This window comes from Budorcas taxicolor, chromosome 1 (assembly GCF_023091745.1).
Source record: "Budorcas taxicolor isolate Tak-1 chromosome 1, Takin1.1, whole genome shotgun sequence".
NCBI classification, from domain to species: Eukaryota; Metazoa; Chordata; class Mammalia; order Artiodactyla; family Bovidae; genus Budorcas; species Budorcas taxicolor.
Window position 1 is genome coordinate 214,792,344 of NC_068910.1, and position 26,740 is coordinate 214,819,083.

Consider the following 26,740-nt stretch of genomic DNA (forward strand, 5'->3'; position numbering starts at 1 on the left):
GAGGCCTGGCGTGCTGCGATTCATGGGGTCGCAAAGAGCCGGACACGACTGAGCGACTGAACTGAACTGAACTGAGATGAAAACGCCATCAGTTTTACTGCAAAAAAGTTTATTTCAAACTGACTTAAAATCTATTTTGAATAAAACATACAAAATCTGCAATGTACTAACCAGAGTGACTCAAGTAGAAATCATATCATCGTTCTCAAAAATAGATAATCTGAAAATATCAACAGCCTCAAAGGAAAAATACCATATACTGTGAGTTCTACCACCTCATTTATACATCCATCACGATGCCCTGTGAGTTTCCCAATTAAATTACTCAAATTGCTGACTTTGCTTTGTATATATTTTGGTTTGTTTATGAATTCTACTGATTGGTTTGCTATGATTCCCAAAGGCTAAAAGATGTTTACAGGACAAATGACATCACCACCATGACAAGCTTAACCGTGTTTATACCAATTGGTTTAGAGGGTCTTCAAAACATGGCTTTAAACTCGCAGTTGTTATGCAGCTTAATGTGTTCCTGATGTTTCTGGAATAATAGATTTCTAAAAGTCAAGAGAGAGTTTTGTCAAAAGAAAACCAATTAATCTACCTCATGAAGAACTCATTCCTATTCATCACAGATAATGTGACATTTAAACTGTGAATACACAGGGGTCTACCACAGAAAAATAAGTAAATAAACATTAAGTAGGCATTTCATGCAAGTCATTACTTTATAAGAAATAACTAGGATATTTTATAGAAAGGGAAAAATATTCATAGAAGTATAAGAAATACCCTATTACTGCATGCAAATTTACTGTTACCAGTTTAAGCTTTTTTAATTTGTTTTGCAGCTACCTAAGATTCTTCAGATGAAAGCCCTCAAGAGAACATAGCAAGCCTGTGGCCACGGACTTTCTATCTGGACTTCCAGGGACGGAAATGTTTATCTTTCAGAATTTAGTCCCACTGGTGTGTGATCAAATTAGACAGAATTGATCTTTCTATGGAGCTGAAATCACCCTTTCTGTAGCTTTCACCATGAAAGCAGGTTCTGCTCAGTCTAGCTCTATACAGAATAAGTATAATTGGTCTTAGGCATCATAATATCTAAAGCATTCCTATTCCCCAAGGCCTTCTATAATCTCCAGACCAAACATCCCTCAATCCCTCACCATCCTTCAGATGATTTGATTTCAGATCTTCATCCTCCTGGTCAGATTCCTATCGTTACATTCTATTTACCAACATCTCTATTAATATATCAACTACATATGAATAGGTTTAAAAAAGAGAGATTACACCGAAGTACGAGTGGAGATTATTTCTATACAGACTTATGGGCTATTTTTATTTTCTTCTTTATGCTTTTCTGTATTTTCTCAACCTTCTACCAAGGGCACATGTGATTTCTGCAACCAACAAATTCAATACTCATTCATTCAGTGATCATTACCGTGCACCCATCATGTTCCAGGAACTGTCCCTTGAAGTGAGGATACAGTCACAAACAGGTTAAATGAAAACCTCTGCCCTTGTGCACTTACTTCTCACTGAAGGAGACATGCAGTTCAAAAAAAAAAAAAAAAGAGTAAAATTACCAGCATGTTTGAAGGTGACATAAAATTGAGAAGGAGAGTAGGGGTGAAGTGATAGGATGGGCAAGGAAGACCTTTCCTCCCTGAAGGAAGGTGATAAAGACCTAAAGGAAGTGAGGGCTTCCCTGGTGGCTCAGATGGTAAAGAACCTGCCTGCAGTGCAGGAAACCCAGTTTCAGTCCCTGGGTTGGGAAGATCCCCTGGAGAAGGGAATGGTAACGCACTCCAGTATTCTTGCCTGGAGAAGCCCACGGACAGAGGAGCCTGGCGGGTTGCAGTCCAAGGAGTCACAAAGAGTTGGACACGACTTCATGGCAATTAGATCAGGAAGCAGTGGAGACAGTGGCTGACTTTATCTTGGGGGGCTCCAAAGTCACTGCAGATGGTGACTGCAGCCACGAAATTAAAAGACGCTTACTCCTTGGAAGGAAAGTTATGACCAATCTAGATAGCATATTAAAAAGCAGAGACATTACTTTGCCAACAAAGGTCCATCTAGTCAAGGCTATGGTTTTTCCAGTAGTCATGTATGGATGTGAGAGTTGGGCTATAAGGAAAGCTGAGCGCCGAAGAATTGATGCTTTTGAACTGTGGTGTTGGAGAAGACTCATGAGAGTCCCTTGGACTGCAAGGAGAGCCAACCAGTCCCTCCTAAAGGAAATCAGTCCTGGGTGTTCATTGGAAGGACCAATGCTGAAGCTAAAACTCCAATACTTTGGCCACCTGATGTGAAGAGCTGACTCACTGGAAAAGACCCTGATGTTGGGAAAGATTCAGGGCAGGAGGAGAAGGGGACACAACAGAGGATGAGATGGTTAGATGGCATCACCGACTCAATGGACATGAGTTTGAGTGAACTCTGGGAGTTGGTGATGGACAGGAAGGCCTGGGGTCGCAAAGAGTCGGACATGACTGAACGACTGGACTGAACTGAACTGAGTGACTAACGCTAAAGGAAGTGAGGGGACTAGCCACTCCATGGGGGCAAAACCTTGCAGACTGAAGGAGCAGCATCTGCAAAGGCCCTGGGGTAGGCGCATGCCTGGGATGCTCAAGAAACACCTGGGAAGCCCGTGTGGCTGGAGTGGAGGGAACCAAAGGTCAGGCCTTAGTAGACGAGGTCAGAGCGTGCAGCGGCTCATGGACCTGCATGAAGACGGGGGCCTTTACTCCCAGGCAGACGCCAGGTCTGCAGCCATGGAGTGACCTGGTCCATGGTGTGTTTCAACAGGTCACTTTAGCTGCCTGGAGGACAGACCCAGGGGAGGTCAGGGCAGCAGAGGAGACTGACCGGGAAGGAGAGCCAAGTCACGGTCCAGGCACAGGATGACAGTGACCCAAACCCCAAGGACGGCAACAGAGAAGCGGTCCTGTCCTGGCTTCCCAGGGTTCCGATGGCAGGATTCGTGGAGCAGACACAGTTAAAAAGGAGTGCTGGAACTAAAGCCCACACTCCAAATGCGGTCTCACCGTGGCAGGAGAGAGAGGCGAGTTTACGTTTCCTTTCCCAGGGTATCCGATTCTCACAGACACTGAAACCCTGCAGGCGAGCCAGCCAGAGTGATGAGAATGATTACACGAGGCACACAGCCCACGTGGGGTCTGCCCTGATGAGGGCACGACCATCTGTAAGCAAACTCCTCCCAGGAACCACAGTCTCTGCTCTTTGCACCCTTCCTCCGCGCCCCCTCTTTCTGAAACGCCCCTCAGTAAGTTTCTCCTCCTGGGTCTGGTCTCTGCTTTCCCAGATCCCTTATCAGCTCCCGGCTTCACTTAATCTCCTCAAGGTCAGCTCATGATTATCCTCCTGGTCCCTGGAAACCTCTCCTTACTAATCAAGAGGCCGGGTGCCCCTGCTTCCTTCTTCACCCCGATTCCAGACACTAAGCATTGCTGGAGACCATGCAACTCTACTGGATGGGTCGACCACAAATTCTATAACATTTTGAAGTTCATTTGGAATTTACTACTGCTCCTTAACATTTTTTTTTTTTTTTCATTTCTAATTCACCTCCTACGTCATACCCAACACAGCTATTGGAAGCCTTCTGTTTGTCTGCATTGTTCTTAGCTGCTCAGTCATGTCCATCTCTTTGCAACCCTGTGGACTGTAGCCGGCCAGGCTCCTCTGTCCATGGGATTCTCCAGGCAACAGTACTGAAGTGGGCTGCAGTTCTCTTCTCCAGGGGGTCCTCCCAAGCCAGGGATCGAATCTGCATGTCCTGTGTCTCCTGCACTGCAGGTGGATATTTTACCCACTGAGCCAGCAGGGAAGCCCTCTATTATTCTGTCTCTTAACCCAAACCTAGGGGCTTCCCTGCTAGCTCAGCTGGTGAAGAATCCACCTGCAATGCAGGAGACCCTGGTTCGATTCCTGGGTCGGGAAGATCTGCCAGAGAAGGGATAAGCTACCCGCCCCAGTACTCTTGGGCTTCCCTGGTGGTTCAGCTGGTAAAGAATCTTCCCGTAATGCAGGAGACCTGGGTTTCATCCCTGGTTTGGGAAGATCCCCTGGAAAAGGGAAAGGCTACCCACTCGAGCATCCTGGCCTGGAGAATTCCATGGACTGAATAGTCCATGGCGTCGCAAAGAATCAGACACAACTAACCGACTCTCACTTCGCTAACCCTACCCTGCCCTCAGCTCACTCAGAGATGATCTTGCTTTTTTACTTTGTTGAGAAGAATGAAGCCGCATAAAGTAAGTGCTTACAGTAAGAGCCTTTCACTCTCAAGGCTTCTCCGGAGCTTTACCCATCTTCTCCCTCTTTTTCCCTGACTCAGAGCAAAAAATAATCTCCCTTGTGCCTTTCCCAATTCAACCCCTCCTTCTGTGCCCTTGAAACGGACCTGCCAAGGTTTGCTAGCTTGCAGTCTTATTAACTGTCTATTCCTTTTTGTATCTTCCATTCTTCTTTCTGTGATGAGTATTTTCTCTGTGCAAGAGAAATTTCTTCTATCCTAAAACAAATAATCCAAAACATCTCTTGATTCCACTTGAGCCAACATTCAATATCTCGTTGCCTTGTTTCAACAAAAGCTAATTAAGCCAGGAAGGCGCTATGATTCTCAGACACAAAGACAAACACGATGGGATTCTGGCCTTCGCTCCTGTATTTCTCAAAAGAAAGAAGAGTCAGTGCTCCTTGCCGCTCTGCCTGCTTTCCCTATAATTACTTGTAAGACGGCTGTGAGTGAACTCCAGGAGAGCCTCCATGGGGTAACCAAACCCATTCCCAAGGGTGGGACTCTCCCTCCTCATCGATGTTCAAGATCCTCCAGCTCCGAGCTGTCTCATTAGCTCCAATCCACTTCCTGTGCAAGAGTCCCACGCAACCCTTGCAAGCCAAAGGTCAGCAACCAAGTTCTCCAAAGTTCTCCTCCCCGCTCTCTTCCATCCAACTCCATTTTCCTTTCCTCATGAACCTTCCCATCCCTAGCAATGGCCTCCCTGTCTCCTGGGCCTCCAGGTCCAGCCTCCAGTCATCTTTAACTCCTCCCTTCGCTTCCCTGGTGGTTCAGACAGTAAAGAATCTGCCTGAAACGAAGGGGACCTGGGAAGATTCTCGGTAACCCACCCCAGTATTCTTGCCTGGAGAATCCCATGGACAGAGGAGCCTGGTGGGCTACAGTCCATGGCGCTGCAGAAGAGATGGGCATGACTCAGCAACTAGATAACAACAACAAGCTGTGCAGGGAACACCTCCTCGCCAGCACCCAACTCCATCCTCCATGCCCACATCATGTCCCTTTATCACCAAAGCCTTTTTCTACCCCAGCTGTGAGTGGCAACCCTCCTGCTTAAAATCCCATAGAAGTTTTAATTTTTTTCCTGTTACCCCATCCACGCATATTAGAACTAGCTTCCTTGGTAGCTCAGTTGGTAAAGAATCTGCCTGCAGTTCTGGAGACCCGGGTTTGATCCCTGGGTCAGGAAGATCCCCTGGAGAAGGAGATGACAACTCACTCCAGTATTCTTGCCTGGAGAATCCCATGGACAGAGGAGCCTGGCGGGCTACAGTCCACGGGTCGCAAGAGTCGGACATGACTTAGCAACTAAAGAGAGAGAGAGAGATGCTATGTTTAGCCTTCCTTTACTCACGCAGAAGTGCTCTAATTACAGGCGCCCTGTTCTGGTTCCTTGTCTCACCCACCACATATCCACAAGCATAAGGGGTGTCCAAGGCTTCCTCCAGTCCTGGTTTTACATGTCCTTTCTTACTCAGGTGGGCCCGTGTGATACCATCTCAGTCACTGCTTACTATGCAGCCCATCTTTGCCACCATCACAATAGTGTGATACCAGCTCATTTTAAGGCATTGGGCACACGTGCCCCCAAGAGAACACACGTTTCCTTCTTTGTGTTAAACAGTGGTCAAGCTCTACTCCGGGGCCAAGGCCTTTTTCTTCCTAATCTACGTGTCCTCATCAAAAGAAACACAGTGACCAGGAAGCTAGAGGTGGGTGGCACTAAGACACAGCCTGGTCCAGCCCACAGCCCACAGCCACCAGAGAGATGCTGAGAAGATGTTCATCTCTGGCCTTGACTTCCAGAAACCACTGCAAGTCTTCTGGGGAAACCAGAGTGGACAGTGCAGAATGCCAAGGTCAAGTTACCCGCTGACCTTGGTTATGTCTCCTTGTCAAGCTCCTTCCCTCAGCTGGACATTTCTTCAGAATAAGAGCGGTTTAGGTTAGGGACTTCTCCAGCAGTCTAGCATTTAAGACTCCATGCTTCCACTGCAAGGGGGCATAGGTTTGATCCCTGGTCAGTGGGGAGGAGGAGGAAGCACTCAGTCGTATCTGACTCTGTGTGACCCCATGGACTGTAGCCCACCAGGCTCCTCTGTCCGTGAGATTTCCCAGGCAAGAATACTAGAGTGGGTCACCATTCCCTTCGCCAGTGGATCTTCCCAACCTGGAGATGCAATTAGGTCTCCTGATTCGCAGACAGATTCTTCACCATTTGAGCCACCAGGAAAGCCCCTTTGGCCAGAGAACTAAGGTCCAGTTCGCCATGCAGTGCAGCCAAAAAGAATTAAAAAGGAAAAAAAAAGTGTCCAGATCAATCCAAACACATCTAAGTGCCAAGCAAAATGAATCGATGATCATTTATTTCTTGTTTGCGTGGCCACATGAAGTGGTTCTCAACCCAGCTGACAAGCATTAGGAACAGTACTCCTCTCCTAAGCCTCGAAGGTGACTGTACCTATCTGCACGGGGTCTGCCTATCTGGAGAACTGTTTTTCGTAATTTCCATTGCGTCGGGACCATGAGAGCTAGGATGTGAGAAGGAAGAACCTAACAGAGACCCAGGGCATTTCCCTTCTGTTTGATTGAATCTGTGCTGGATAACCTGAGAGCCAGTTCACACAGTTAAGTGAAGAGAGGTGGATTTTCTGCCATCTTCTTGACCCTAAATGTCCTGATTTGGAATTAACATCCAGCTTCCGTTGTAGGTGACCACGGGTTTATTCTTGCTAAAATATTTGGAATTGAGTCAGGGATGGAAGAGGGTATATTCTGCAACCACAGCAGGACCAGCCTTGTTGACCACAGGTACATGTTTGCAAGTGATGTTTACAGACCCCACTATGAATGCATTAAAATGAAGAGGTTATCACACTTAAAAAAAAAAAAAGAGGGCCTCTGGAAGTGATTCTCCTAAGAGCACACAAGAAAGAAGGCAAGGTGAGCCATGAGCACTTAACTCTGAAAAGGCAGCAGCCAGGCCCTCGACGACACCTACCCTCAGGACCAAAATGCCACTCAGATGATGCTGGCTCATGAATGCTTTTTGTTTTGCTTTGTTTGTTTTATTTATTCTGTGGAAACTGATTTGCCTTCCACAGGTAAAAGCTGGTGTCTCAGACAGTAAGGAATCTGCTTGCAATGCAGGAGACCCGGCTTTGATTTCTGGGTCAGAAAGATCCCCTGGGGAAGGGAATGGCAACCCACTCCAGTATTACTGACTGGAGAATTCCATGGACAGAGGAGCCTGGCGGGCTACAGTCCAGGGGGTCAAGAGTCGGACACGACTGAGCAACTAAGTACACAGCAACATCTCCACCTACACCTACAAAAGTAAGATAAGACAGCACCCTCGGCCCATTTGGGTATACTCTTTGCCCCTGAAATATTAATATTTCCATGAATCTAACAGGCCAAGAACAGCCCAACACCAGAACCTTAGCTGCCCCAGCCAGCATCTCCTGTAAGACTGTACCATCATTATTTAATTTGAGGCAGTATTTGAATTTTAAGGTATAATCACATGCAATAAAAAGTACAAAATGCATAAAACATAACATAATCCTTTCCTCCCTGTGTAATTTAACACATAGATGCTAAGCAGGAAAGTAGCGAAGATACCGAAAATTACACAATCATCGCTGTTTTGCATCAGAAAGACTTTGGGGAGATGTATGATGACACAGAGCCACAGAGACACAAATCGCACCTCTTAGCAACTCAGCGAAAGCAAAAACTAGCAACAGATGCCCCTCCTGTCTCCCTCCGCAACCTCTGATTATCTGAGTCAGGATCAGAGCCCACCCCAAGAACCAGGCTTTGGACTCAAGCAACAAAGAGACCTAAGACTGCTTATTTTAAAAATGGTGAAGACTTCACTGGTGGCCCAGCGGTTAAGATTTCACCTTCCAATGTGGGGTGGTATGGGTTCGATCCCTCATTGGGAAGTGAAGATCCCACATGCCTCAAAGCCAATAATAATAATAATAATAATAAGATAGAAACAAGATTCTAACAAATTCAGTCAAGACTAAAAATGGTGGTGGTGGTTTAGTCGCTCAGTCGTGTCCAACTCTTGCGATCCCATGGACTATGGAATTCTCCAGGCAAGAATACTGGAGTAGGTTGCCATTTCCTTCTCCAGGGGATCTTCCCAACCCAGGAATCGAACCCGGGTCTCCTGCATTGCAGGCAGTTTCTTTACCAACTGAGCTACAAGACTAAAAATGGTCCACACCAAAAATGTCTTAAAAAATAAAAATTGTGGCACCATACGTAAGTTGATAGTTATTCATTATCCATTTAATTTTTAAAATTATGTTTAAAAAATAAGGCCTCTTAAACCAATACAGGCAACCATTTTGAGATCCTAAATATGCTTCCCCTGAACAGGGGCCATCCTCTGGTGGCTCAGACAGAAAAGAATCCACCTACAATGTAGAAGATCCAGGTTTGATCCCTGGGTGGGGAAGATCCCCCGGAGAAGGGAATGGCTACCCACTCCAGTGTTCTTACCTACAGAATCCCATAGACAGCAGAGTCTGGCCAGCTCAGGTCCAAAGTGTTACAAAGAGTCAGACATGACTGAACATGCACCACGAACAGGGACCATTTTCGAATGATTTTTTTAAAGGGAGACTAAGTGATAATTTTTGGGAAATAGATGGGGAAACAGTGGAAACAGTGGGTGACTTTATTTTCTGGGGCTCCAAAATCACTGCAGATGGTGACTGAAGCCATGAAATTAAGAAATGCTTACTCCTTGGAAGGAAAGTTAAGAGCAACCTAGATAGCATATTGAAAAGCAGAGACACTACTTTGCCAACAAAGGTCCATCTAGTCAAGGCTATGGTTTTTCCAGTAGTCAAGTATGGATGTGAGAGTTGGACTGTGAAGAAAGCTGAGCGCTGAAGAATTGATGCTTTTGAACTGTGGTGTTGGAGAAGACTCATGAGAGTCCCTGGGACTGCAAGGAGATCCAACCAGTCCATTCTAAAGGAAATCAGTCCTGGGTGTTCATTGGTGGGACTGATGTTGAAGCTGAAACTCTAATACTTTGGCCACCTCATGTGAAGAGTTGACTCACTGAAAAAGACTCTGATGCTGGGAGAGATTGGGGGCAGAAGGAGAAGGGGACGACACAGGATGAGATGGCCGGATGGCATCACTGACTCGATGGACATGGGTTCGGGTAAACTCCAGGAGTTGGTGTTGGACTGGGAGGCCTGGCATGCTGTGATTCATGGGGTCGCAAAGAGTCAGACATGACTGAGCGACTGAACCGAACTGAACTGAACTGAACTGAAGTGATAATTTTTAAAAACTCTACGTACTCTGACTTTTGGGTAGTACTTTTTGTTATTGTTTACAACAGTTGTGTGTAAACTCCTGGAAGCACATTAGAATCACCTGGAGGCATTTTTTTAACCGATAGACAAGCCAATCTCTTATCAATTAAATTAGAATTTCTGGGGGTGAGGAGAAGACACAGGCATTTTTTAATGCTCCCTGGATGATTCGTAGGTATCCCAGGTTGTCAACCAATGTGTTAAAAGCACGTGCTAGCTGCTTAGAGGATTAGTAAAGTGATGTCGCTCAGTCGTGTCCCACTGTTTGTGAGTCGTGGTAGGTTACATAGACTGTAACCTACCATGCTCCACCGTCCATGGGGTTTTCCAGGCAAGAGTACTCCAGTGGGTTGCCATTTCCTTCTCCAGAAGATCTTCCCAACCCAGGGATCGAACTCAGGTCTCCTGTGTTGTAGGCAGACGCTTTACCAGCTAAGCCACCAGGGAAGTCCAGAGGATTAGAGAAGCTCTCAATTAAGATGATGCTCTGCTGCACAGCCTGACACCACCCAGCTGAGCAGACAACATAGGGACGTATCCAAGCAGCTCGTTTAGCCACTCCACAAAAATCCAAAACCGGAAGTGTCTATCTAGGAAAGCTCAGGCTCCCCTAGCCTAGGTGTTCAACATGCTTTTCTGTGATTTGACAAGAAGGTGTCTGTTTCTGGGCTTCCCTGATGACTCAGTGGTAAGGACTCCATCTGCCAGTGCAAGAGACGCGGGTTCCATTCCTGGTCTGGGAAGGTCTCACCTGCTGCAGAGCAGCCAAGCCCGCGGGCCACAACCCCCGAGCCTGTGCTCCAGACCCCGGGAGCCACAAGTACTGAGCCCACAGGCCGCACTCCACAACAAGGGAAGCCACAGCGATGAGAAGCCCGAGCACCGCGCAGAGCAGGTGGCCTCGCTCACCGCAGCCAGAGAAAAGGTCACGCGGCAACGAAGACCCAGCCCAGCCAAAAATAAATAAAATGTAAAAAACTGTCTCTCTCTCACACACACACATACCCACACAGGAGGACACAGTGGAGTGTCTGCTGGGAATCGTTTCACACTCACGACTTCTTTAGTCGCATAACTGGACCATGTCACGGGAGATGACGTTGGCAAAACAAAGGCTAGTTTGTATGCATGTATTTATTTGCATGGAAAAAAGAAAGAATTGAGACACAACACGCCAGCAATAACCTTTGCTCATACAGGGTGTCTCAGGCCTGGGTTTCTTCGAAAGCGTATCCGGATGCTAAGCCCAAGAGCCGTTTCTTTGTTTGAGAGATGCAAACCCAGGGCAGTGAAAGTGAGGGGGAGGGAGGCCTGGGGAGCAAGCCCGCGGGCGGCCGCTCCAGGACAAGCCACAGATGGAGAGGCGGCCCTCTACAGAGACCCACAGATGCCCTCCAGAAGGCTGCAGACGCCTTGCCTCACCGCAGCCCACGGAGGCAGGGAGAAGAGGGACCTCAGTTGCCCATGTTATTCCTGAGTCTTCTGGGTCACTGATCAGAATTCACCCTGCACCCTGGGTGATGTCGTCAGGCCCCAGAGGTGACCGCTCCCAGAGTCAGATGCTAAGGCCAGTGCATGGGCCTCATCCAAGGGCAGACGTAGCAAGAGAATCCGCAAGCCCTCCTGCTGGGTTGACGGCCACAGGCAGGAAGGCTGGGATGTGTGGGGCAGGTGATCGGCCGGCCCAGGCAGGGGAAGCTGGAGGAGCCGGTCCGGGACTTGGCAGCAGAGGCGGGCGAGGAGCCGAGGGTCTGGGAGAATGGGGACGGGGAGGCGACGGAGGTCCTCACACTCAAACTCTGCTCCACTGCTTGCGTTGAGCAGTGACTCCCAGAAATGAGAAAAGGAGACCGCAACTAACGCTGGCCACAGACGGGGCCAGTGGAAGGGGGGCTCAATCTCGCACAAGGTCTGTGGTGCAAGAAATAGGAGGCAGACGAATCAGCAAGGGCAGCCAGCCAGGAGCAACAGAAAACTAACAGTTTGATGAAGCAGGCCAGACAATCTCGAGACATACCTCTGTATACGTAATTCAGAATGAAAGGGCACGTTTTCACACAAGCTATGTTAAAATGAGTTGTTCAATACAGAGCATTTATGTTTTAGAAAAGCTATCTTATATATCTAAAAAATCCAAATTGATGAGAGGTGTAAATATTAAAAACTAAGCCATAAAGAAAGAAAATTTTCAAAGATATACGTTTGTATAATTTAGCACGGTACAGCCTCTGTCATGGTGAACTAAGTCCATAAAGGAAAATACTGATAGACTAAGCTACATTTAAAATAATTAAGATGCTCTATAGGTTAAAAAAAAGAATCTAAGCAACATTAAAAAGCAAATAGTTTGTTCATTCTCAATGACAAAAATATATATATATTCTTTGTAAAAAGAAATAAAAATTTCAACCATCTGGAGAAAACATTTCAACTACCTTTGAACAGAATTTTAACATCCTTAACATAAAATAAAAAACCTTCCCACTTCCCTCTGTTTCTTTACTAAATGTTCATTGGCTGGCTATAGCATAGTAAGTACTGTGTCTCACACTGGCAAGACATTTTTGAGACACTGCATAAAACATATTCAAGACTACATGGAAAAATGGGCAAAGAATATGAAAGAATATGAAAAAAGTATGTATAGCTAATAAACTTTTTAGAAAAATTAATATTCAATGAAGTGCAAATAAAATGACATAACGAATTTTTGCCATTTACACTGTCCAGTCAGAAACATATGACAATAAATATTGGCAAGCACTGGGGGAAAAAAGTACCCATATACTGATGCATGCTTAAGTTGGTACAAGTCTTCAAAAGGAAACTTGGAAATTCATGTAAAATATTAGAATTTTGCTTATTTTTTGACTTAGCAATTCCACTTCTATGATTATAACTTTAAAAAGTTGCCATAGGTCAAAGCAAAGATTATTCAACACAGTACATGTTACAGCCAATATTTGAAGTAATCTAAAAATGCTGGGTAAGATTGAGGGCAGGAGGAGAAGGGGATGACAGAGGATGAGATGGTTGGATGGCATCACTGACTCAATGGACACGAGTTTGGTTGGGCTCCAGGAGTTGGTGTTGGACAAGGAGGCCTGGCATGCTGCAGCTCATGGGGTCGCAAAGAGTCAGATACAACTGAGCGGCTGAACTGAACTAAAATATGCATCAATAAATATTTAGTTCAAAATTTATGGAATACATATAGGATGCAATTCCATGAGGTCACTAAACAGTGTTCAGGAGATGGGAAAACATCAATGTAATATTTATCGATGATACAAGGGCAGTTCCAAAAATGTTTATTAAATGCCCCTTTCTGGCAAAAATAGTTACATTTCATTTTGTTCATGAAAGCATAGACTGGAACGATGCCCATCAAAACATCAATTGTGGTTATCTGAGTCAGTGAGGTTTTACGTAATGATTTTAATTTTTGTTCAGCTGTTCACAATGACATATAGAGCTTTGTCACTGTAATCACAGAAGGAGACAGAGGGAGAAAAGTCACAGACAGGGAGAGGAATGTGAAATGACGGACCTGCAGCTCCTCTGTGACTCAGGTTTCCACAGCATCTGTGGGCACAGGAGAACTGGCTAAGTAAGTCTTTGATAATGTTCTTTTTCCTCCTAGATACCCAGGGAGACTACATTTCCCAGCACCCTTTGTCATCAGTGTGGTCATGTGACTCAATTCTAGCCAATGGGAAGTGGGTGGAAGCCAGGATGGTCTATGAAACACTTGTATACTCCAATTACCCATTCTCTTCCCCACCCAGTGGCTGAGAATGGAAAGGCTTCTGAGGACACAGAGAACAGCGAAGTCTAGGCAGAGGTTGGGCGGGAAGGAGACTGGATTCCTGAGTCACTGCTGCTGCTACTGCTAAGTTGCTTCAGTAGTGTCCGACTCTGTGCGACCCTATAGATGGCAGCCCACCAGGCTCTCCTAGGGATTCTCCTAGGGATTCTCTAGGCAAGAACACTGGAGTGGGTTGTCATTTCCTTCTCCAGTGCATGAAAGTGAAAAGTCAAAGTGAAGTTGCTCAGTCGTGTCCGACTCTTAGCGACCCCATGGACTGCAGCCTACCAGGCTCCTCCGTCCATGGGATTTTCCAGGCAAGAGTACTGCAGTGGGGTGCCATTGCCTTCTCCATCCTGAGTCACTGCTTACAAGAAAGACGTCAGGAGAACCACCACACCAGGAACCCCTGCCTTGAACTGAGTGAGAAATAAACTTCCTTTGTTGGACCCCTGAAATTCGGTGGTTCGTCAAAGCTATTAGTGGGCTTCCCATGTGGTAAAGAATCCACCATCTGCTGGTGCAGAAGACACGGGTTGGATCCCTGCGTCGGCAAGATCCCCTGAAGAAGGGAATGGCAACATACTCCAGCATTCTTGCCCAGGAAATCCCCATGGACAGAAGAGCCAGGCCAGCTACAGTCCACGGGGTTGCAAAAGAGCTGGATGTGACTTAAACGACTAAACAACAAAGAGATTTTAGTCTTCCCTGATCAACTGTGAAGTAGTCCCTCACTCCTACCCAGTACCCTAGCAGAGCAGCCCACTTAGAGCAACTTGGAATTATGGGATCTTCCTGTATCTGCCCCAGGACCCCATCCCATACTTCATGAGACTCTGCACTTAAGACACTCACAAGCACTTGTATTCAGCCACTTAAAGCTACAGGTGCTCATAAAAAGAAAGTTCTATTGCTGTGAGCTGGTACCTATGATATCATGGATGACATTCCTTAGAGTGCCAAGAAAAGTGTTAACTCTCTCCGCTAACTATGAAAAACATGAGAAATTTGGGACTTTATTTTTAGTTGCTAACATATGCATTTCTGAAAATTTTATTTAAAACCAAAAGAAATATTTCCATATTCAATTTCAATAGTGCAATATGCTGTTTTGAGAATAAAATTAAAAGATCCGGTACATAAAGAGCTGCAAAGTTATATAACCCTCACTGTTTTTCACTGTGATGTGGGCCTCCAGGATCCAAGTTATAAGTGGATTAAGCAAGACTTTGTGCCATGTGCTAGTAAGAGACATCTCCCAGATTTCTAGGGCTGCTCTGGGGGTTTTAAGGATCTATGAACATCAAAGAGCAAAGATTTATTATCTTAAGAAGAAGCTAATATATTTAAAAACAAGATGGGTTAAATCTTGAACACCTTAGAAGTCTTGGGTCTTGAACTAACCAGACCAACAGAGTGAACAGAGCTTTTTCACGTCTCTTCAAGGTGCAGATTAAAGCCTAACTGCTCAGGGAAAGCAGCATGTGTTGTGGACAGGTCCCCTTGTTTCCCCAGAGGATTCTCAGAACGTTCTAAATTATGTCTTTAGAGTGACTGTTCCGTAAGGACGCACACCTCCGCACCATCTGCATATTTACCTTTGTTCTCTGCGCGTAAAGATACAGAAATAACTGAAATTGGGGAGATGTACGAGGTTTTCCTTATCTGTCAGCAACTGAATGAAATTTTTAAAAATCCTCTCTGACTTGGAAGTATTTTACTGTTTAACATATGCTGTTGGCAACTGGCATTTTATATTTAATTTTATCACTCTTTCTCTTAACTGGAGAACTTAACTGACAGAACTTAAGACCTTTGGGCTCAGGCTTTCAGCAGGGGTCCTCATTCTAAAGGCAGGGACCAGACTACTGAGGCAGAACATGTTTAAGAGTTGCCCTAAAGCTGGTCTGGCGAACTCTGCCCAACATTGATTTCAAGAGCACAGGAGAAGGAAGGAGATGAAGGGGAAAATGGGCAAGTTAGATGTGACAAGAGGGAGCTAACCACACCACTCTCCCACTCTGAACTTTCTAACCCTGAAACAGGCCAGAACGGTGGGGGGTAATAAACCGAAAACTGCAAGCGATTGAAGACTTCCCTGGTGGCCCAGTGGTTAAGAATCCACCTGCCAATGCAGGGGTCATGGGCTTGATCCCCGACCTGGGAAGATCCCACGCACCTTGGAGCAATTAAGCCCATGTCCCACAACTATTGAGCCTCTGCTCCCGAGCCTGGGAGCCACAACTCCTGAGTCTGTGTGCTGCAACTACGGAAGCCTGAGCACCCTGGAGCCCGTGCTCCACCAAGAGAAGCCCCCACCGCGAGAAGCCCCCACACCCCGACTAGAGAGCAGCCCCCACCCGCCGCAACTAGAGACAGCCCGTGCGCCACAACGAAGACCCAGTGCAATCAAATGCAAGTAAATAAACAGCTTTCAAAAGAAAACAATTAACTGGGTTTCTGAGCACATGAAAATAAAACTGTATGTTAACAATTATAAGTGACTATAAAAAACTCTCGATGGATCTGAGATACTGTTTGAGAGATGAAGGAGACATTCAGCCTTAAGCAGGTGTGAAGAAGTCGTGAGGAAAGTAAGGTTTTATGTGCACTTTACTGAGTCCAGCTCATTCAGTAAAATGGTTACATACATGTATGCTGGCAGTCCATGAAATGAGGACAACTTTGTAAAACTCATGTTGGTACCAGTTTGAAATTTCAGTCTTCCAGAAAGAGTAAATCATAATCCTATCGGGTCCCATGAGGCATTCTATTTTTCTAAACGCGTTAAAAACTTCTCGTCCAAAGGAAAAGATTACAGGGAGTGTGCTTCAAACAAGACATCATTTTCCATCCCTCTCCGAATCCTCAAACAGTAAATAGTGATGGCATGGAAATACAAGTGGTGTTTAATGTCGCCCCCGCATTCCACAGCCTGGAATAGCTCTTCTTTGGGAGCTTTCTTTCCATCCTGCATCAATAAAGAAAGTGGCTTTAAGTCACTGAAAAGGAAGACGTGAAGAAACCTGCCGGGTATACTTACCACACACAGAGGTGACAAAAATTGCACTGCAAGATGAAGGAGAAAATAAACAGCTCCAAGGAATAAACTAAAAACATGAAGACACATTTAAAAAGAAATGAGGTCATGATGGCAGTATTTGTAAATGCCTGAACCATCAACACAGGGAAAGGTGCGAAATGGACGAGGGCGTTCATCACCATGGAAGGGAACATGTGAAATAGCGCCAAAGGAAGCCACTGACTAGATAATCATATACAATAATATCCGAGAGTCAAGAAAGACAAGCAAGACCAAGATGCAGTCTCCTCTGGGGACACGGGACAGATTGAAGAAGTGTCGCATGGAGGAAGGCTGTCTATTGAGCCCCACAGTGGAGAGAAAGCTTTGCCCAGCATTGAAGCCACAGACCTCGCTTGAGGAAGCCTAGAAGGAGCCTGGAGTGGACCTATCCTGAGTAGAACAGGAAACCCATGAGAGTACCCCCCTCAATGTTTTCCGGTCCAAAAATTCCCAAATCTGGTAGAAGCAAAACGCTGGAGCAGAAGCATGGCTGAAGCATGGGTGGAGCTGTCTCCTGGCGACCCACATGCGAGAGGAACTTTCTTTTCTTCCTAATTGAAGAATAGCTGAGTCACAATATCATGTTAATTTCATGTATACAGCACAATGACTTAACTATATATATGAAACTCCAGGACTTTGGCCACCTCATGCGAAGAGCTGACTCATTGGAAAAGACTCTGATGCTGGGAGGGATTGGGGGCAGGAGGAGAAGGGGACGACAGAGGATGAGACGGCTGGATGGCATCACGGACTCAATGGACATGAGTCTGAGTGAACTCCGGGAGTTGGTGATGGACAGGGAGGCCTGGCGTGCTGGGATTCATGGGGTCACAGAGTCGGACATGACTGAGTGACTGAACTGAACTGAACTGATATATATATAGTGTGTGTGAGTGTAACAAACATATAGATATATTCTCTTTCTGATTCTTCTCCCTTATAGGTTATTCCAAATCGTTGAGTAAAATTCCCTGTGCTTTACAGTAGGTCTTTGTTGGTTATCTACTTTATATATGTGTGATATGCTCAGTCGCTCAGCCATGTCCCACTCTTTGCAATCCCATGGACTGCAGCCTACCAGGCTCTTCTGTCCATGGGACTTCCCCAGCAATAATACTGGAGTGGGTTGCCATTTTCTCCTCCAGGGGATCTTCCCCATCCAAGGGTCAAACCCATGTCCCCACCTTGGCAGGCAGATTCTTTACCACTAAGCCACCTGGAAAGCCCATTTTATATATAGCAGTATATATATATTTATATATATATATTAATCCCAAACTCCTAATTTATCCCTCCCCTCTTTCCCCCTTGATAACCATAAATTTGTTTTCGACATCTCTGAGTCTTTCTGTTTTGTCAATAAATTTATTTGTATCTTTTTTTTTTGATTTCACATGTAAGTGACATCATATGATATTTGTCCTTCTCTTTCTGATTTACTTCACCTACTATGCTGATCTCTAGGTCCATCCATGTTCTGCAAATGTCATTATTTTAATCTTTTTTATAGCTGAGTAATATCCCATTATATGTATCTCCTATCTTCTTTATCCGTTTATCTGTGGTGGACATTTAGCTCCTTTCCATGTCTTACTTATTGTAGATGGTGCTGCTATGAACGCAGGGCTGCATACATCTTCATGTACCACAGTCTTCTCCGGAGACGTACCCAGGAGTGGGACTGGGGTTGCTTGATCATATGGCAACTCTAGTGTTCGTTTTTTAAGGAACCTCCATAATGTTCTCCATAGTGGCTGCACCAATTTACATTCCCACCAATAGTGTAGAAGGGTTCTCTTCTCTACACACATGAGGGGGCCTTTCTGCTTTCTAGCACCATAGCTGATAGGTAATCAATTCCCTCTCCTTGAATCTCATGTCATTTCAAGCACTGAAGGTCACAGTTGGGCAACCCAGGCCCAAGGCAGCATTCGCATAAAGCCCCACTACTGGACTTAAATGCTGGGCGCGGGGGTCACGCGTTGACCGAATGACCAACATGATTTGGGTGTTTAGGCTTGAAATCTGAGGAACCAAGAAAGCCTTAACCAAAAGCCCTAAGAGAAATTTACTGTGAATTTGAATTGTAACAGAAGGCAGATAATATAACAAATAGAGAAAAAAAAAAAACCGGTATATCCAGAGGTCTAAAACCAAGAAACATCCAAACAGCAGCATCAATAATCTAAAAGGATTTTTTAAAATCATCTTTTGTTGTTTTTTTTTAAGGATTCTGATTTTCCATAACGGTGGTACTGGATAAACAGTGGAAATTCTCAACAGTGAAGGGCCCCAATCCAAGTAGTAAGGACAAGAGGCTAACCCTGTTGGGAAAATTGTAGTTCATGGGAAAAGCAGTTGTCTGCAGAATTGATATAATGTTAATTTCTCATATGATCATGGTTTAAAGGACTATCTTGGTTAAATCTATGCTGTTTAGATGTATAAATGCTCGTCTCATTAGCACACATTAAATGATTTCATACATAGTCTCCACGGGTGGGTTAAGAGTGGCTTGTGAAGCAACTGGAGGCAAATGGTGGCTCAGAGCCTCTCCAGGGAAGACTCGGTGATAAGGGTCTCTCATTAAGAGAGCCAGGGAGAGAGACTGTGTAACGGTTACCGTTACACATTCACTGCATGGAAAAACATTTTCCAGAATTATGAATTAATTAACAGCCTAGAATTCTTCTGTTCATTCTTATGAACTATACAATGAAGGACTGCAATGCATTTTGCATAGCTTTCATTTCTTTTAAATTGCTGCTTTCTAAAATTCCCTTGTTCTCACATTTTGCTGGGGAGCCCAACTACTAATCAGTAGAATTTCACCCAAGAAATAGCAATCGTTGGACATTTCTGGATTTTTCCATATTGCTCTTTTTCTTGTTACATTTATCCTTGATTCGCTTGTGTCACTGCAAGCAATCAGTATCCATCATGAGTAACACATGATACCTACTGTACAACTAAGCCTAAGTCTTTTTTAGCAACTGTAAACCCCTAGAGTTCGGAGAAGGTGATGGCACCCCACTCCAGTACTCTTGCCTGGAAAATCCCATGGACAGAGGAGCCTGGTAGGCTGCAGTCCATGGGGTCTCTTAAGAGTCGGACACGACTGAGCGACTTCCCTTTCACTTTTCACTTTCATGCACTGGAGAAGGAAATGGCAACCAACTCGTGTTCTTGCCTGGAGAATCCCAGGGATGGGGGAGCCTGATGGGCTGCTGTCTATGGGGTCGCACAGAGTCAGACATGACTGAAGTGACTTAGCAGCAGTAGCAGCAAACCCCTAGAGTTAGGTGTCTCCCTCCTAATCCATTCATCTATATCATGGCCTTTTCTCTCTTCACACTCAGCAGATTAATAAGGTTATCTGCCTTTAGTGATTTCACTTTCTTACAGTATGAAATGACTAAGGTTGATAAAAGGAGATATTACATTAAAAAAATAAATAATAAAGAACAGGAAAGCAAAGCTAAAAGAAACAGCAGCTCTGGTTTATTTCTCTGTGAGACTCTCAGGTTTCCTTAAGTGTTTTTCTGTTCTGGCTCTCCAAATCCAGCCTAAGCGAAAACGAAGAGGTATGGCAGATGCTGTTACCCATTCGCACAGTTCCCAAAGACCCCAGGAGGGTAAAGACCTAAAAGAAGCAAAACTAAAGGAAGCTAAAACAGGAGAGCTGGGTTCAATCCCTGGTTTGGGAAGAGCCCCTGGAGAAGGGAATGGCAACCCGCTCCAGGACTCGTGCCTGGAAAATCCCATGGACAGAGGAGCCTGGCGGGCTACATACAGTCCATGGGGTTGCAAAGAGTCGGACAGGACTGAGCGACTTCACTCACTCACTCACTTTGTCAGCAAGGGCACTTGCTATTCAGCAGAAGACAGTCCTACAGATGGTAAATTTGCAACTCCCTCTTAATAAAGGACGGAGTAACAATGTCCAGCAAACGATGGCCCTGTCGGGCTGTTCCCAGGAGGTGGCTACTTGCTGTTCTTGTTTCTGCAGACACCCCTGACAGCCCCAGAAGCGGGCCCCTCAGGTCTCCCTTCAGGAGACAGCCCAGCGTTCACCTGAACTGAGCCTCCAGATGCTCACAGCCCCTCCGCCTCGTCTCAGACTCATAACAGAACCCAGCAGGGCGCGAGCGCCTGGCCACTTCTGCCCATCACTGGACCACTCCAGAGGCACCGTCTGCTCCTGGGCTCCCCGCTAGTCGCTGGTCTGTTGGAGGATCCCAAATGCATCTGGCTGCGGCTGTCCCTGCCGTCCTATCCTTCACGGGAGGACCCCTCCCCCGCAAATAATCCTCTTGCATTCCTAATTCTGCTCCAACATCTGCTTCCCAGGGAGCCCAACTAACACAGTTCTCTAAAAACCGATGCTGTGCTAACGCAAAGTGACTTTCCACACCCCAGTCTGAAGATCAAGGTTCCAGAAATTAAAATGTCATGCGGCAAACTAAATATTGCACATAGAATGGATAAACAACAAAGTTCTTCTGTATAGCACAGGGGACTATATCCAGTCTCTTGCGATAAATGATAATGGAAAAGAATATGAAAAAAAAATGTAGATACAAGTGAATCACTTCGCTGGACAGCAGAAATTAAGATACAGCTATAAATCAACCATATGCTGATTTTAAAAATCATTTCACACCAAAAAACTGAGTTTCATGCAATTCCAATTAACCATGTTATCGAGCCACGTCAAAGGGAAGAAACAAGCATCTAAACTTTAACTGTCAGTGAGTGACCCGAGGATTGAAATGCCTTTATCATCATGATGACACAAAATAATTAGGGCTGTATATAACACACTACTATTTATATTTTTGGGCAAAGCTAAATAATTTTATGTAATGCAAAAATAACAGCAGAGATTTAATAAATCATTCAAGTGATTTATATTGTATCAATCAAGAGGTTTTCTAAGACATAATACATTTTAATGAGTGTGTTTTAGAAAAGAACCTGGCAGGATATTATGCGAAGTGAAATCAAGCAGACAGAGAAAGACAAATACTCTACGATTTCACTTAAACGTGGAATCTGAAAAAAGCCAACTCATAGAAATTGAGAGTGAAGAGGTGGTAACCCAGGGGCTCAGGGTAAGGGAAATGGGAAGATATTGGTCAAAGAGTATAAATTTCCAGTCACAAGATGAATAAATTTTGGGATTGAATGGACAGCATGACTATAGTTAACTATCTTGTATTGTATACTAGAAGGTTCCTAAGATCTGAAATGTTCTCATCCCAAAGGGAAAAAAAAGAAAGATAATTATGTGAGGTGATAGAGACATTAACTAACCCTAATATAGCAATCACTACACAACATACACGGAACAAATCCTCACCTTATAACCTTAAACAATGGTGCATCCCAACCTTACCTCAATAAAGCTGGGGAGAAAAACCAACACACCAAGAAAGTTGTGTCATTTTTTTCTTATTCATAGCCATATCTCCTCACCAGGCATGCCTTATGTCACCTAAGGTTTTTTCTTTTGTTTTGTCTTGTTTTTATTAATTATCAGTGCATTTTATTTCAACAGCCCTGACTAAAATTTTTTAAAAATTACAAAAATGACTGTAAACTTGATAAACTAAGTAGCAGCAGAGCACTGCTCTACTTTAAAAAAAAAAACAAACTGAGGTGCAGTTGATTTACAAGAGTGTTAGTTTCAAGTATACAGCAAAGTGGTTCAGTTACACATATTTTTTTAGGTTCTTTTCCATCATAGCTTACTATAAAATATTGAATATAGCTCCCTCTGCTATATAGCAAATCTTTGTTGTTTTTTTAATTTTTTTTCTAATTTCACTTTTGAGGAATAAACTAAAGGGGCTTTTAAGTCCTTTTACTGAATACGTGTGAATTTCCCATTCCTAAAGACTAAGGAATAAGAACAACGGCATATTGTTTAAATTATTCAAAAGAGAAAAATATCCTCTCTCTTTGGGTCTGTTTTCTTTCTTGGTGCTTTTGTTCATGGCTAATACTGCCTTTTAGTTCAGTTCCGTCGCTCAGTTGTGTCCAACTCTGCGACCCCATGAATCACAGCACGCCAGGCCTCCCTGTCCATCACCAACTCCCGGAGTTCACTCAAACTCATGTCCATCGCCTATTTTCCGTCTAATTCTTCTAGGACAACCCTCCTCTGAAAGCCAAATAGGAAACCCACCCATCACCTCTTGTCTCACTGGCAGGTTCTAGATCCCTCTTGCAATGTGTAACAAAATACGTAAATTTATATAAACTTTTATTTTTTCAAATAATAATGGAAAGTAAAAAATTTGAATTGCAGACTTTTCAAACAACGATTAAGTCACAAAAAATTTGATTTCTGACTGTTACTTTAGGCATACCCTTTTACTCTGTGATGATAAACTTCAACATAAAGACAGATTAAACTTGGATTTTAAAACAAAGGATATGAGAATCATATGCTTAGAGTTCTATATTTCCGTCAGCCTCAAACTCAGTTGGCGCAATAATACCATTATTGTAAACTTTTATGGGGCTAATCTGGAGGTCCATATAAATTGGTATTATTGTTTATTTTTGGATACTGATAATAGCAGCCTATTAGCAGTTCATGCAGAATGCGAATGAACGGTACTTTTCAGAAAATCCACAAAAAATCACTAAAAAATTAGCAGACATGCTTTGGTTCAGTTTGTTTACTTTTTTAAAGCACATTTGCAGAAGTAACGTGCATTCTCTCAAGGCAAACACAAGCAGGATTTTCTGTTAACCCTGGAATTTGATCTTTAAAATTAAAAAAAAAAAAAAACTTTCTCTGCTATTTACAGTTCCTGCTTTGGGAAAAATCCCAACATCTGGATACCAGAGTCAGCAGCAAAATCCACAGACACATGTGCAATTTTATGCCTGCAAACCCACTATTTTTTCGGGTAAAACGACTGGGGAGGTGATTCTTCCTCATTTCTTACTCCACAGAAATTTTGAGGACTGTTTTCCAAATGGATCCAGGGTAGGAAATCATGTTATGTAACACAAGCCGGTGTACATACCTACACGTGTGTAACTAAAATCTCTTCCAAAGAGTACTTTTCCTTGCTATATGTGATGTACCCTGAACATTTCCACCCTTTTTCATTTCATTCCATTTCCTTTTGTCAATACCAGCTTTGACTCACGTCCACAAATGGGTCATGACCTGTAGTTTGAAAACCAGGGCTTCCAGGCCACGCTGTGAAAAAGACCGGTCCTTGGGCCAGCAGCGCCAGCAGGGGCCTTGTCTGAAGGGCGGAACCCCGAGGCCCGTCCACGCTAGTCTCCAGGTGACGCGTGCGCACGTTCACATTTGAGCACCTTTGCTCTAGAACACGGGAGAAGGCAATGGCACCCCACTCCAGGGCTCTTGCCTGGAAAATCCCATGGACGGAGGAGCCTGGTGGGCTGCAGTGCATGGGGTCGCTAGGAGTCAGGCACGACTGAAGCGACTTAGCAGCAGCAGCAGCAGCTCTAGAACAGGAGACTGCAGAAGAGGATCTGTCATCTGAACTGAATTTAAAGAACGTGCCTCGAGACCAGCGTTGTTCAAAGGAGCTCTGCCATTCCACCGACGTCAAGAGGCAACACGTCTTTCTGGCAGCGGAGTTAGGCGCAAATAAAAATTTACTTTCCGCTTTTATCAACTGCACCCCACAGGGCTTCCATTAAAGCACAGGGCTCCTAACCTGGGATCCCAGGGCCTCCCAGGGGCGGGGGGTGGGGGTGCTGAATTGGTTGTGAGCAATTGAGAATTGAGATCTGTGAGCATATAAGAGTGTGTACGTGTGTGTACGTGTGTACTTATTCTGGGTGGTGGGGGAATGGAGGAATACATAGCATTTACCAAATTCTGAAAGAGTTCTAAGATTTGGGCCCTTCCCTGGTGGTCCGGTGGTTAAGACACCACATTTCTGCTGCAGGGGGCAGGGGTCCAATCCCTGGTCCTGGAACCAACATTCCACATGCCATATGGTGCAACCAAAAACAGAAAAATTTATGAGTTCCAAGACTTAGAAAAGTCAAGGTGGGCTATCAGGCTATGAAAAGACCCAAAGGAAACATAAACGCCTATCACTAAGTGAAAAAAAAGCCAATCTGAAAAGGCTATGTGCGATATGCTTCCAACTCTGTGACAGTCTGGAATCCATAAGACGATGGAGAGAGTAATAAGCTCAGTGGTAGCCATGGGCGGGGAGGGGGTGAAGAAGCAGAGAAGGAATGAACAGGCAGAGCACAGAGTCACAGAAACATGTTGGTCCAAGGCCACAAAATACACAGCGCCCAGAGTGAACCCGAATGTAAATTGTGGGCTTGGGGTGATGCAGACATGTCAAGGCAGGTTCATCAATTGTCCACAAATATGCCACGATAGTGGGAGATGTTGATAGAGGGACAGGCTGTGGGTGTGTGGGTAGAGAGTATATGTGAAGCATCTCTCTTTTGATCAATTTTGCTGTGAACCTAAAACCGTTTTCAAAAAAACATAAATAAAACTATATACATAAAGTGAAAGTGAAAGTGAAGTCGCTCAGTCGTGTCCGACTCTTTGCGACCCCGTGGACTGTAACCTACCAGGCTCCTCCGTCCATAGGATTCTCCAGGCAAGAATACTGGAGTGGGTTGCCATTTCCTTCTCCAGGGGATCTTCCCGACCCAGGGACTGAACCCAGGTCTCCCGCCTTGCAGACAAACGCTTTAACCTAAAAGCACACCAAAAACTACATACAGATGCTTTTGAGCTGTGGTGTTGGAGAAGACTCTTGAGAGTCCCTTGGACTGCAAGGAGATCCAACGAGTCCATCCTAAAAAGGAGATCAGTCCTGAATATTTATTGGACTGATGCTGAAGCTGAAGCTCCAATACTGTGGCCACCTGATGGGAAGAGCTGACTCATTGGAAAAGACCCTGATGCTGGGAAAGATTGGAGGCAGGAGGAGAAGGGGACGACAGAGGATGAGATGGCTGGATGGCATCACTGACTCGATGGACATGAGTTTGAGTAAACTCTGGTGATGGACAGGGAGGCCTGGCGTGCTGCAGTCCATGCGATCGCAGAGAGTCAGATGCAAAAGACAGACTGAACATCTTCCCCTCCATGGGTCTGGCACTCCCTCTGGCTTCTTGGCCCTGCCAGCTCTCCCTCTCTGGCTCTGGAGGGCTCTGGAGGGATCTGGAGGGCCTCTATGGGCTCCTCCTCCTCTTCCCAAACTCTGCGTGTTGGAGGGACTCAAAGCTCAGACCTAAGGCTCTTCTGTACCTTGGTTCCCAGGTGAGTTCATCAGTCACCCAGCCTCAAATGCAGGCTGATGACTCACCATGTAAACAACCCATCCAATATACATTATGAAGCTGTTTACAAAAATCAAAAAGCTTTGATTAGATCATGTCACCCATTCTGCTTAAGCCCCCAGTAGTCCCTTGCCCCCTGACATGCAGAATAAAATGTTCAAGTCACGGTCTTTGCAGATCAGAACTTCACATACGGCCTCAGCCTTACTCCACAGCAGCCCCCATCACCTGCTGTTCCTTGAACAAGCCAAGCAGGTTCCAGCCTAACGGCCTTTGCCCATGCTGTCCTCTCTTCTCCAGACACAGTTCCCGCATCAGAACATCACTTCCTTCAGGTCCCTCTCTGAACGTGGTGCGTGCATGCTCCGTCTCTGAGTCACGTCCAACTCTGTGACAGCATGGCCTGTGTGGTCTGTCCTCTGTCCATGGGATTCTCCAGGCAAGAATGCTGGAGCGGGTGGCCATGCCCTCCTCCAGGGAATCATCCTGACCCAGGGATTGAACCTGGGTCTCCTTAGTCTCCTGGCAGAGTCTTTACCATTTCAGCTATTTCCAAAATCCTTTCCTAATCTCCTGGGCAAAATGGCACCTTTCCCTCCATCACTCTCCTGATGACCTCTTGATTCAGTTCAGTTCAGTTCAGTCTCTTGATTACCTTACTTTAATTTTAAACACCACCAACCAGCATTAAAATATGTATATTGATATCTGTACATACATTAAAATATGTATATTGATACATGTACATACATACATATCTGTACATACAGATGTTGTAACACTGGCAATATACTATATGTATTTCTGCTTAATCTATCTCAGCCCTAGAATGTAAG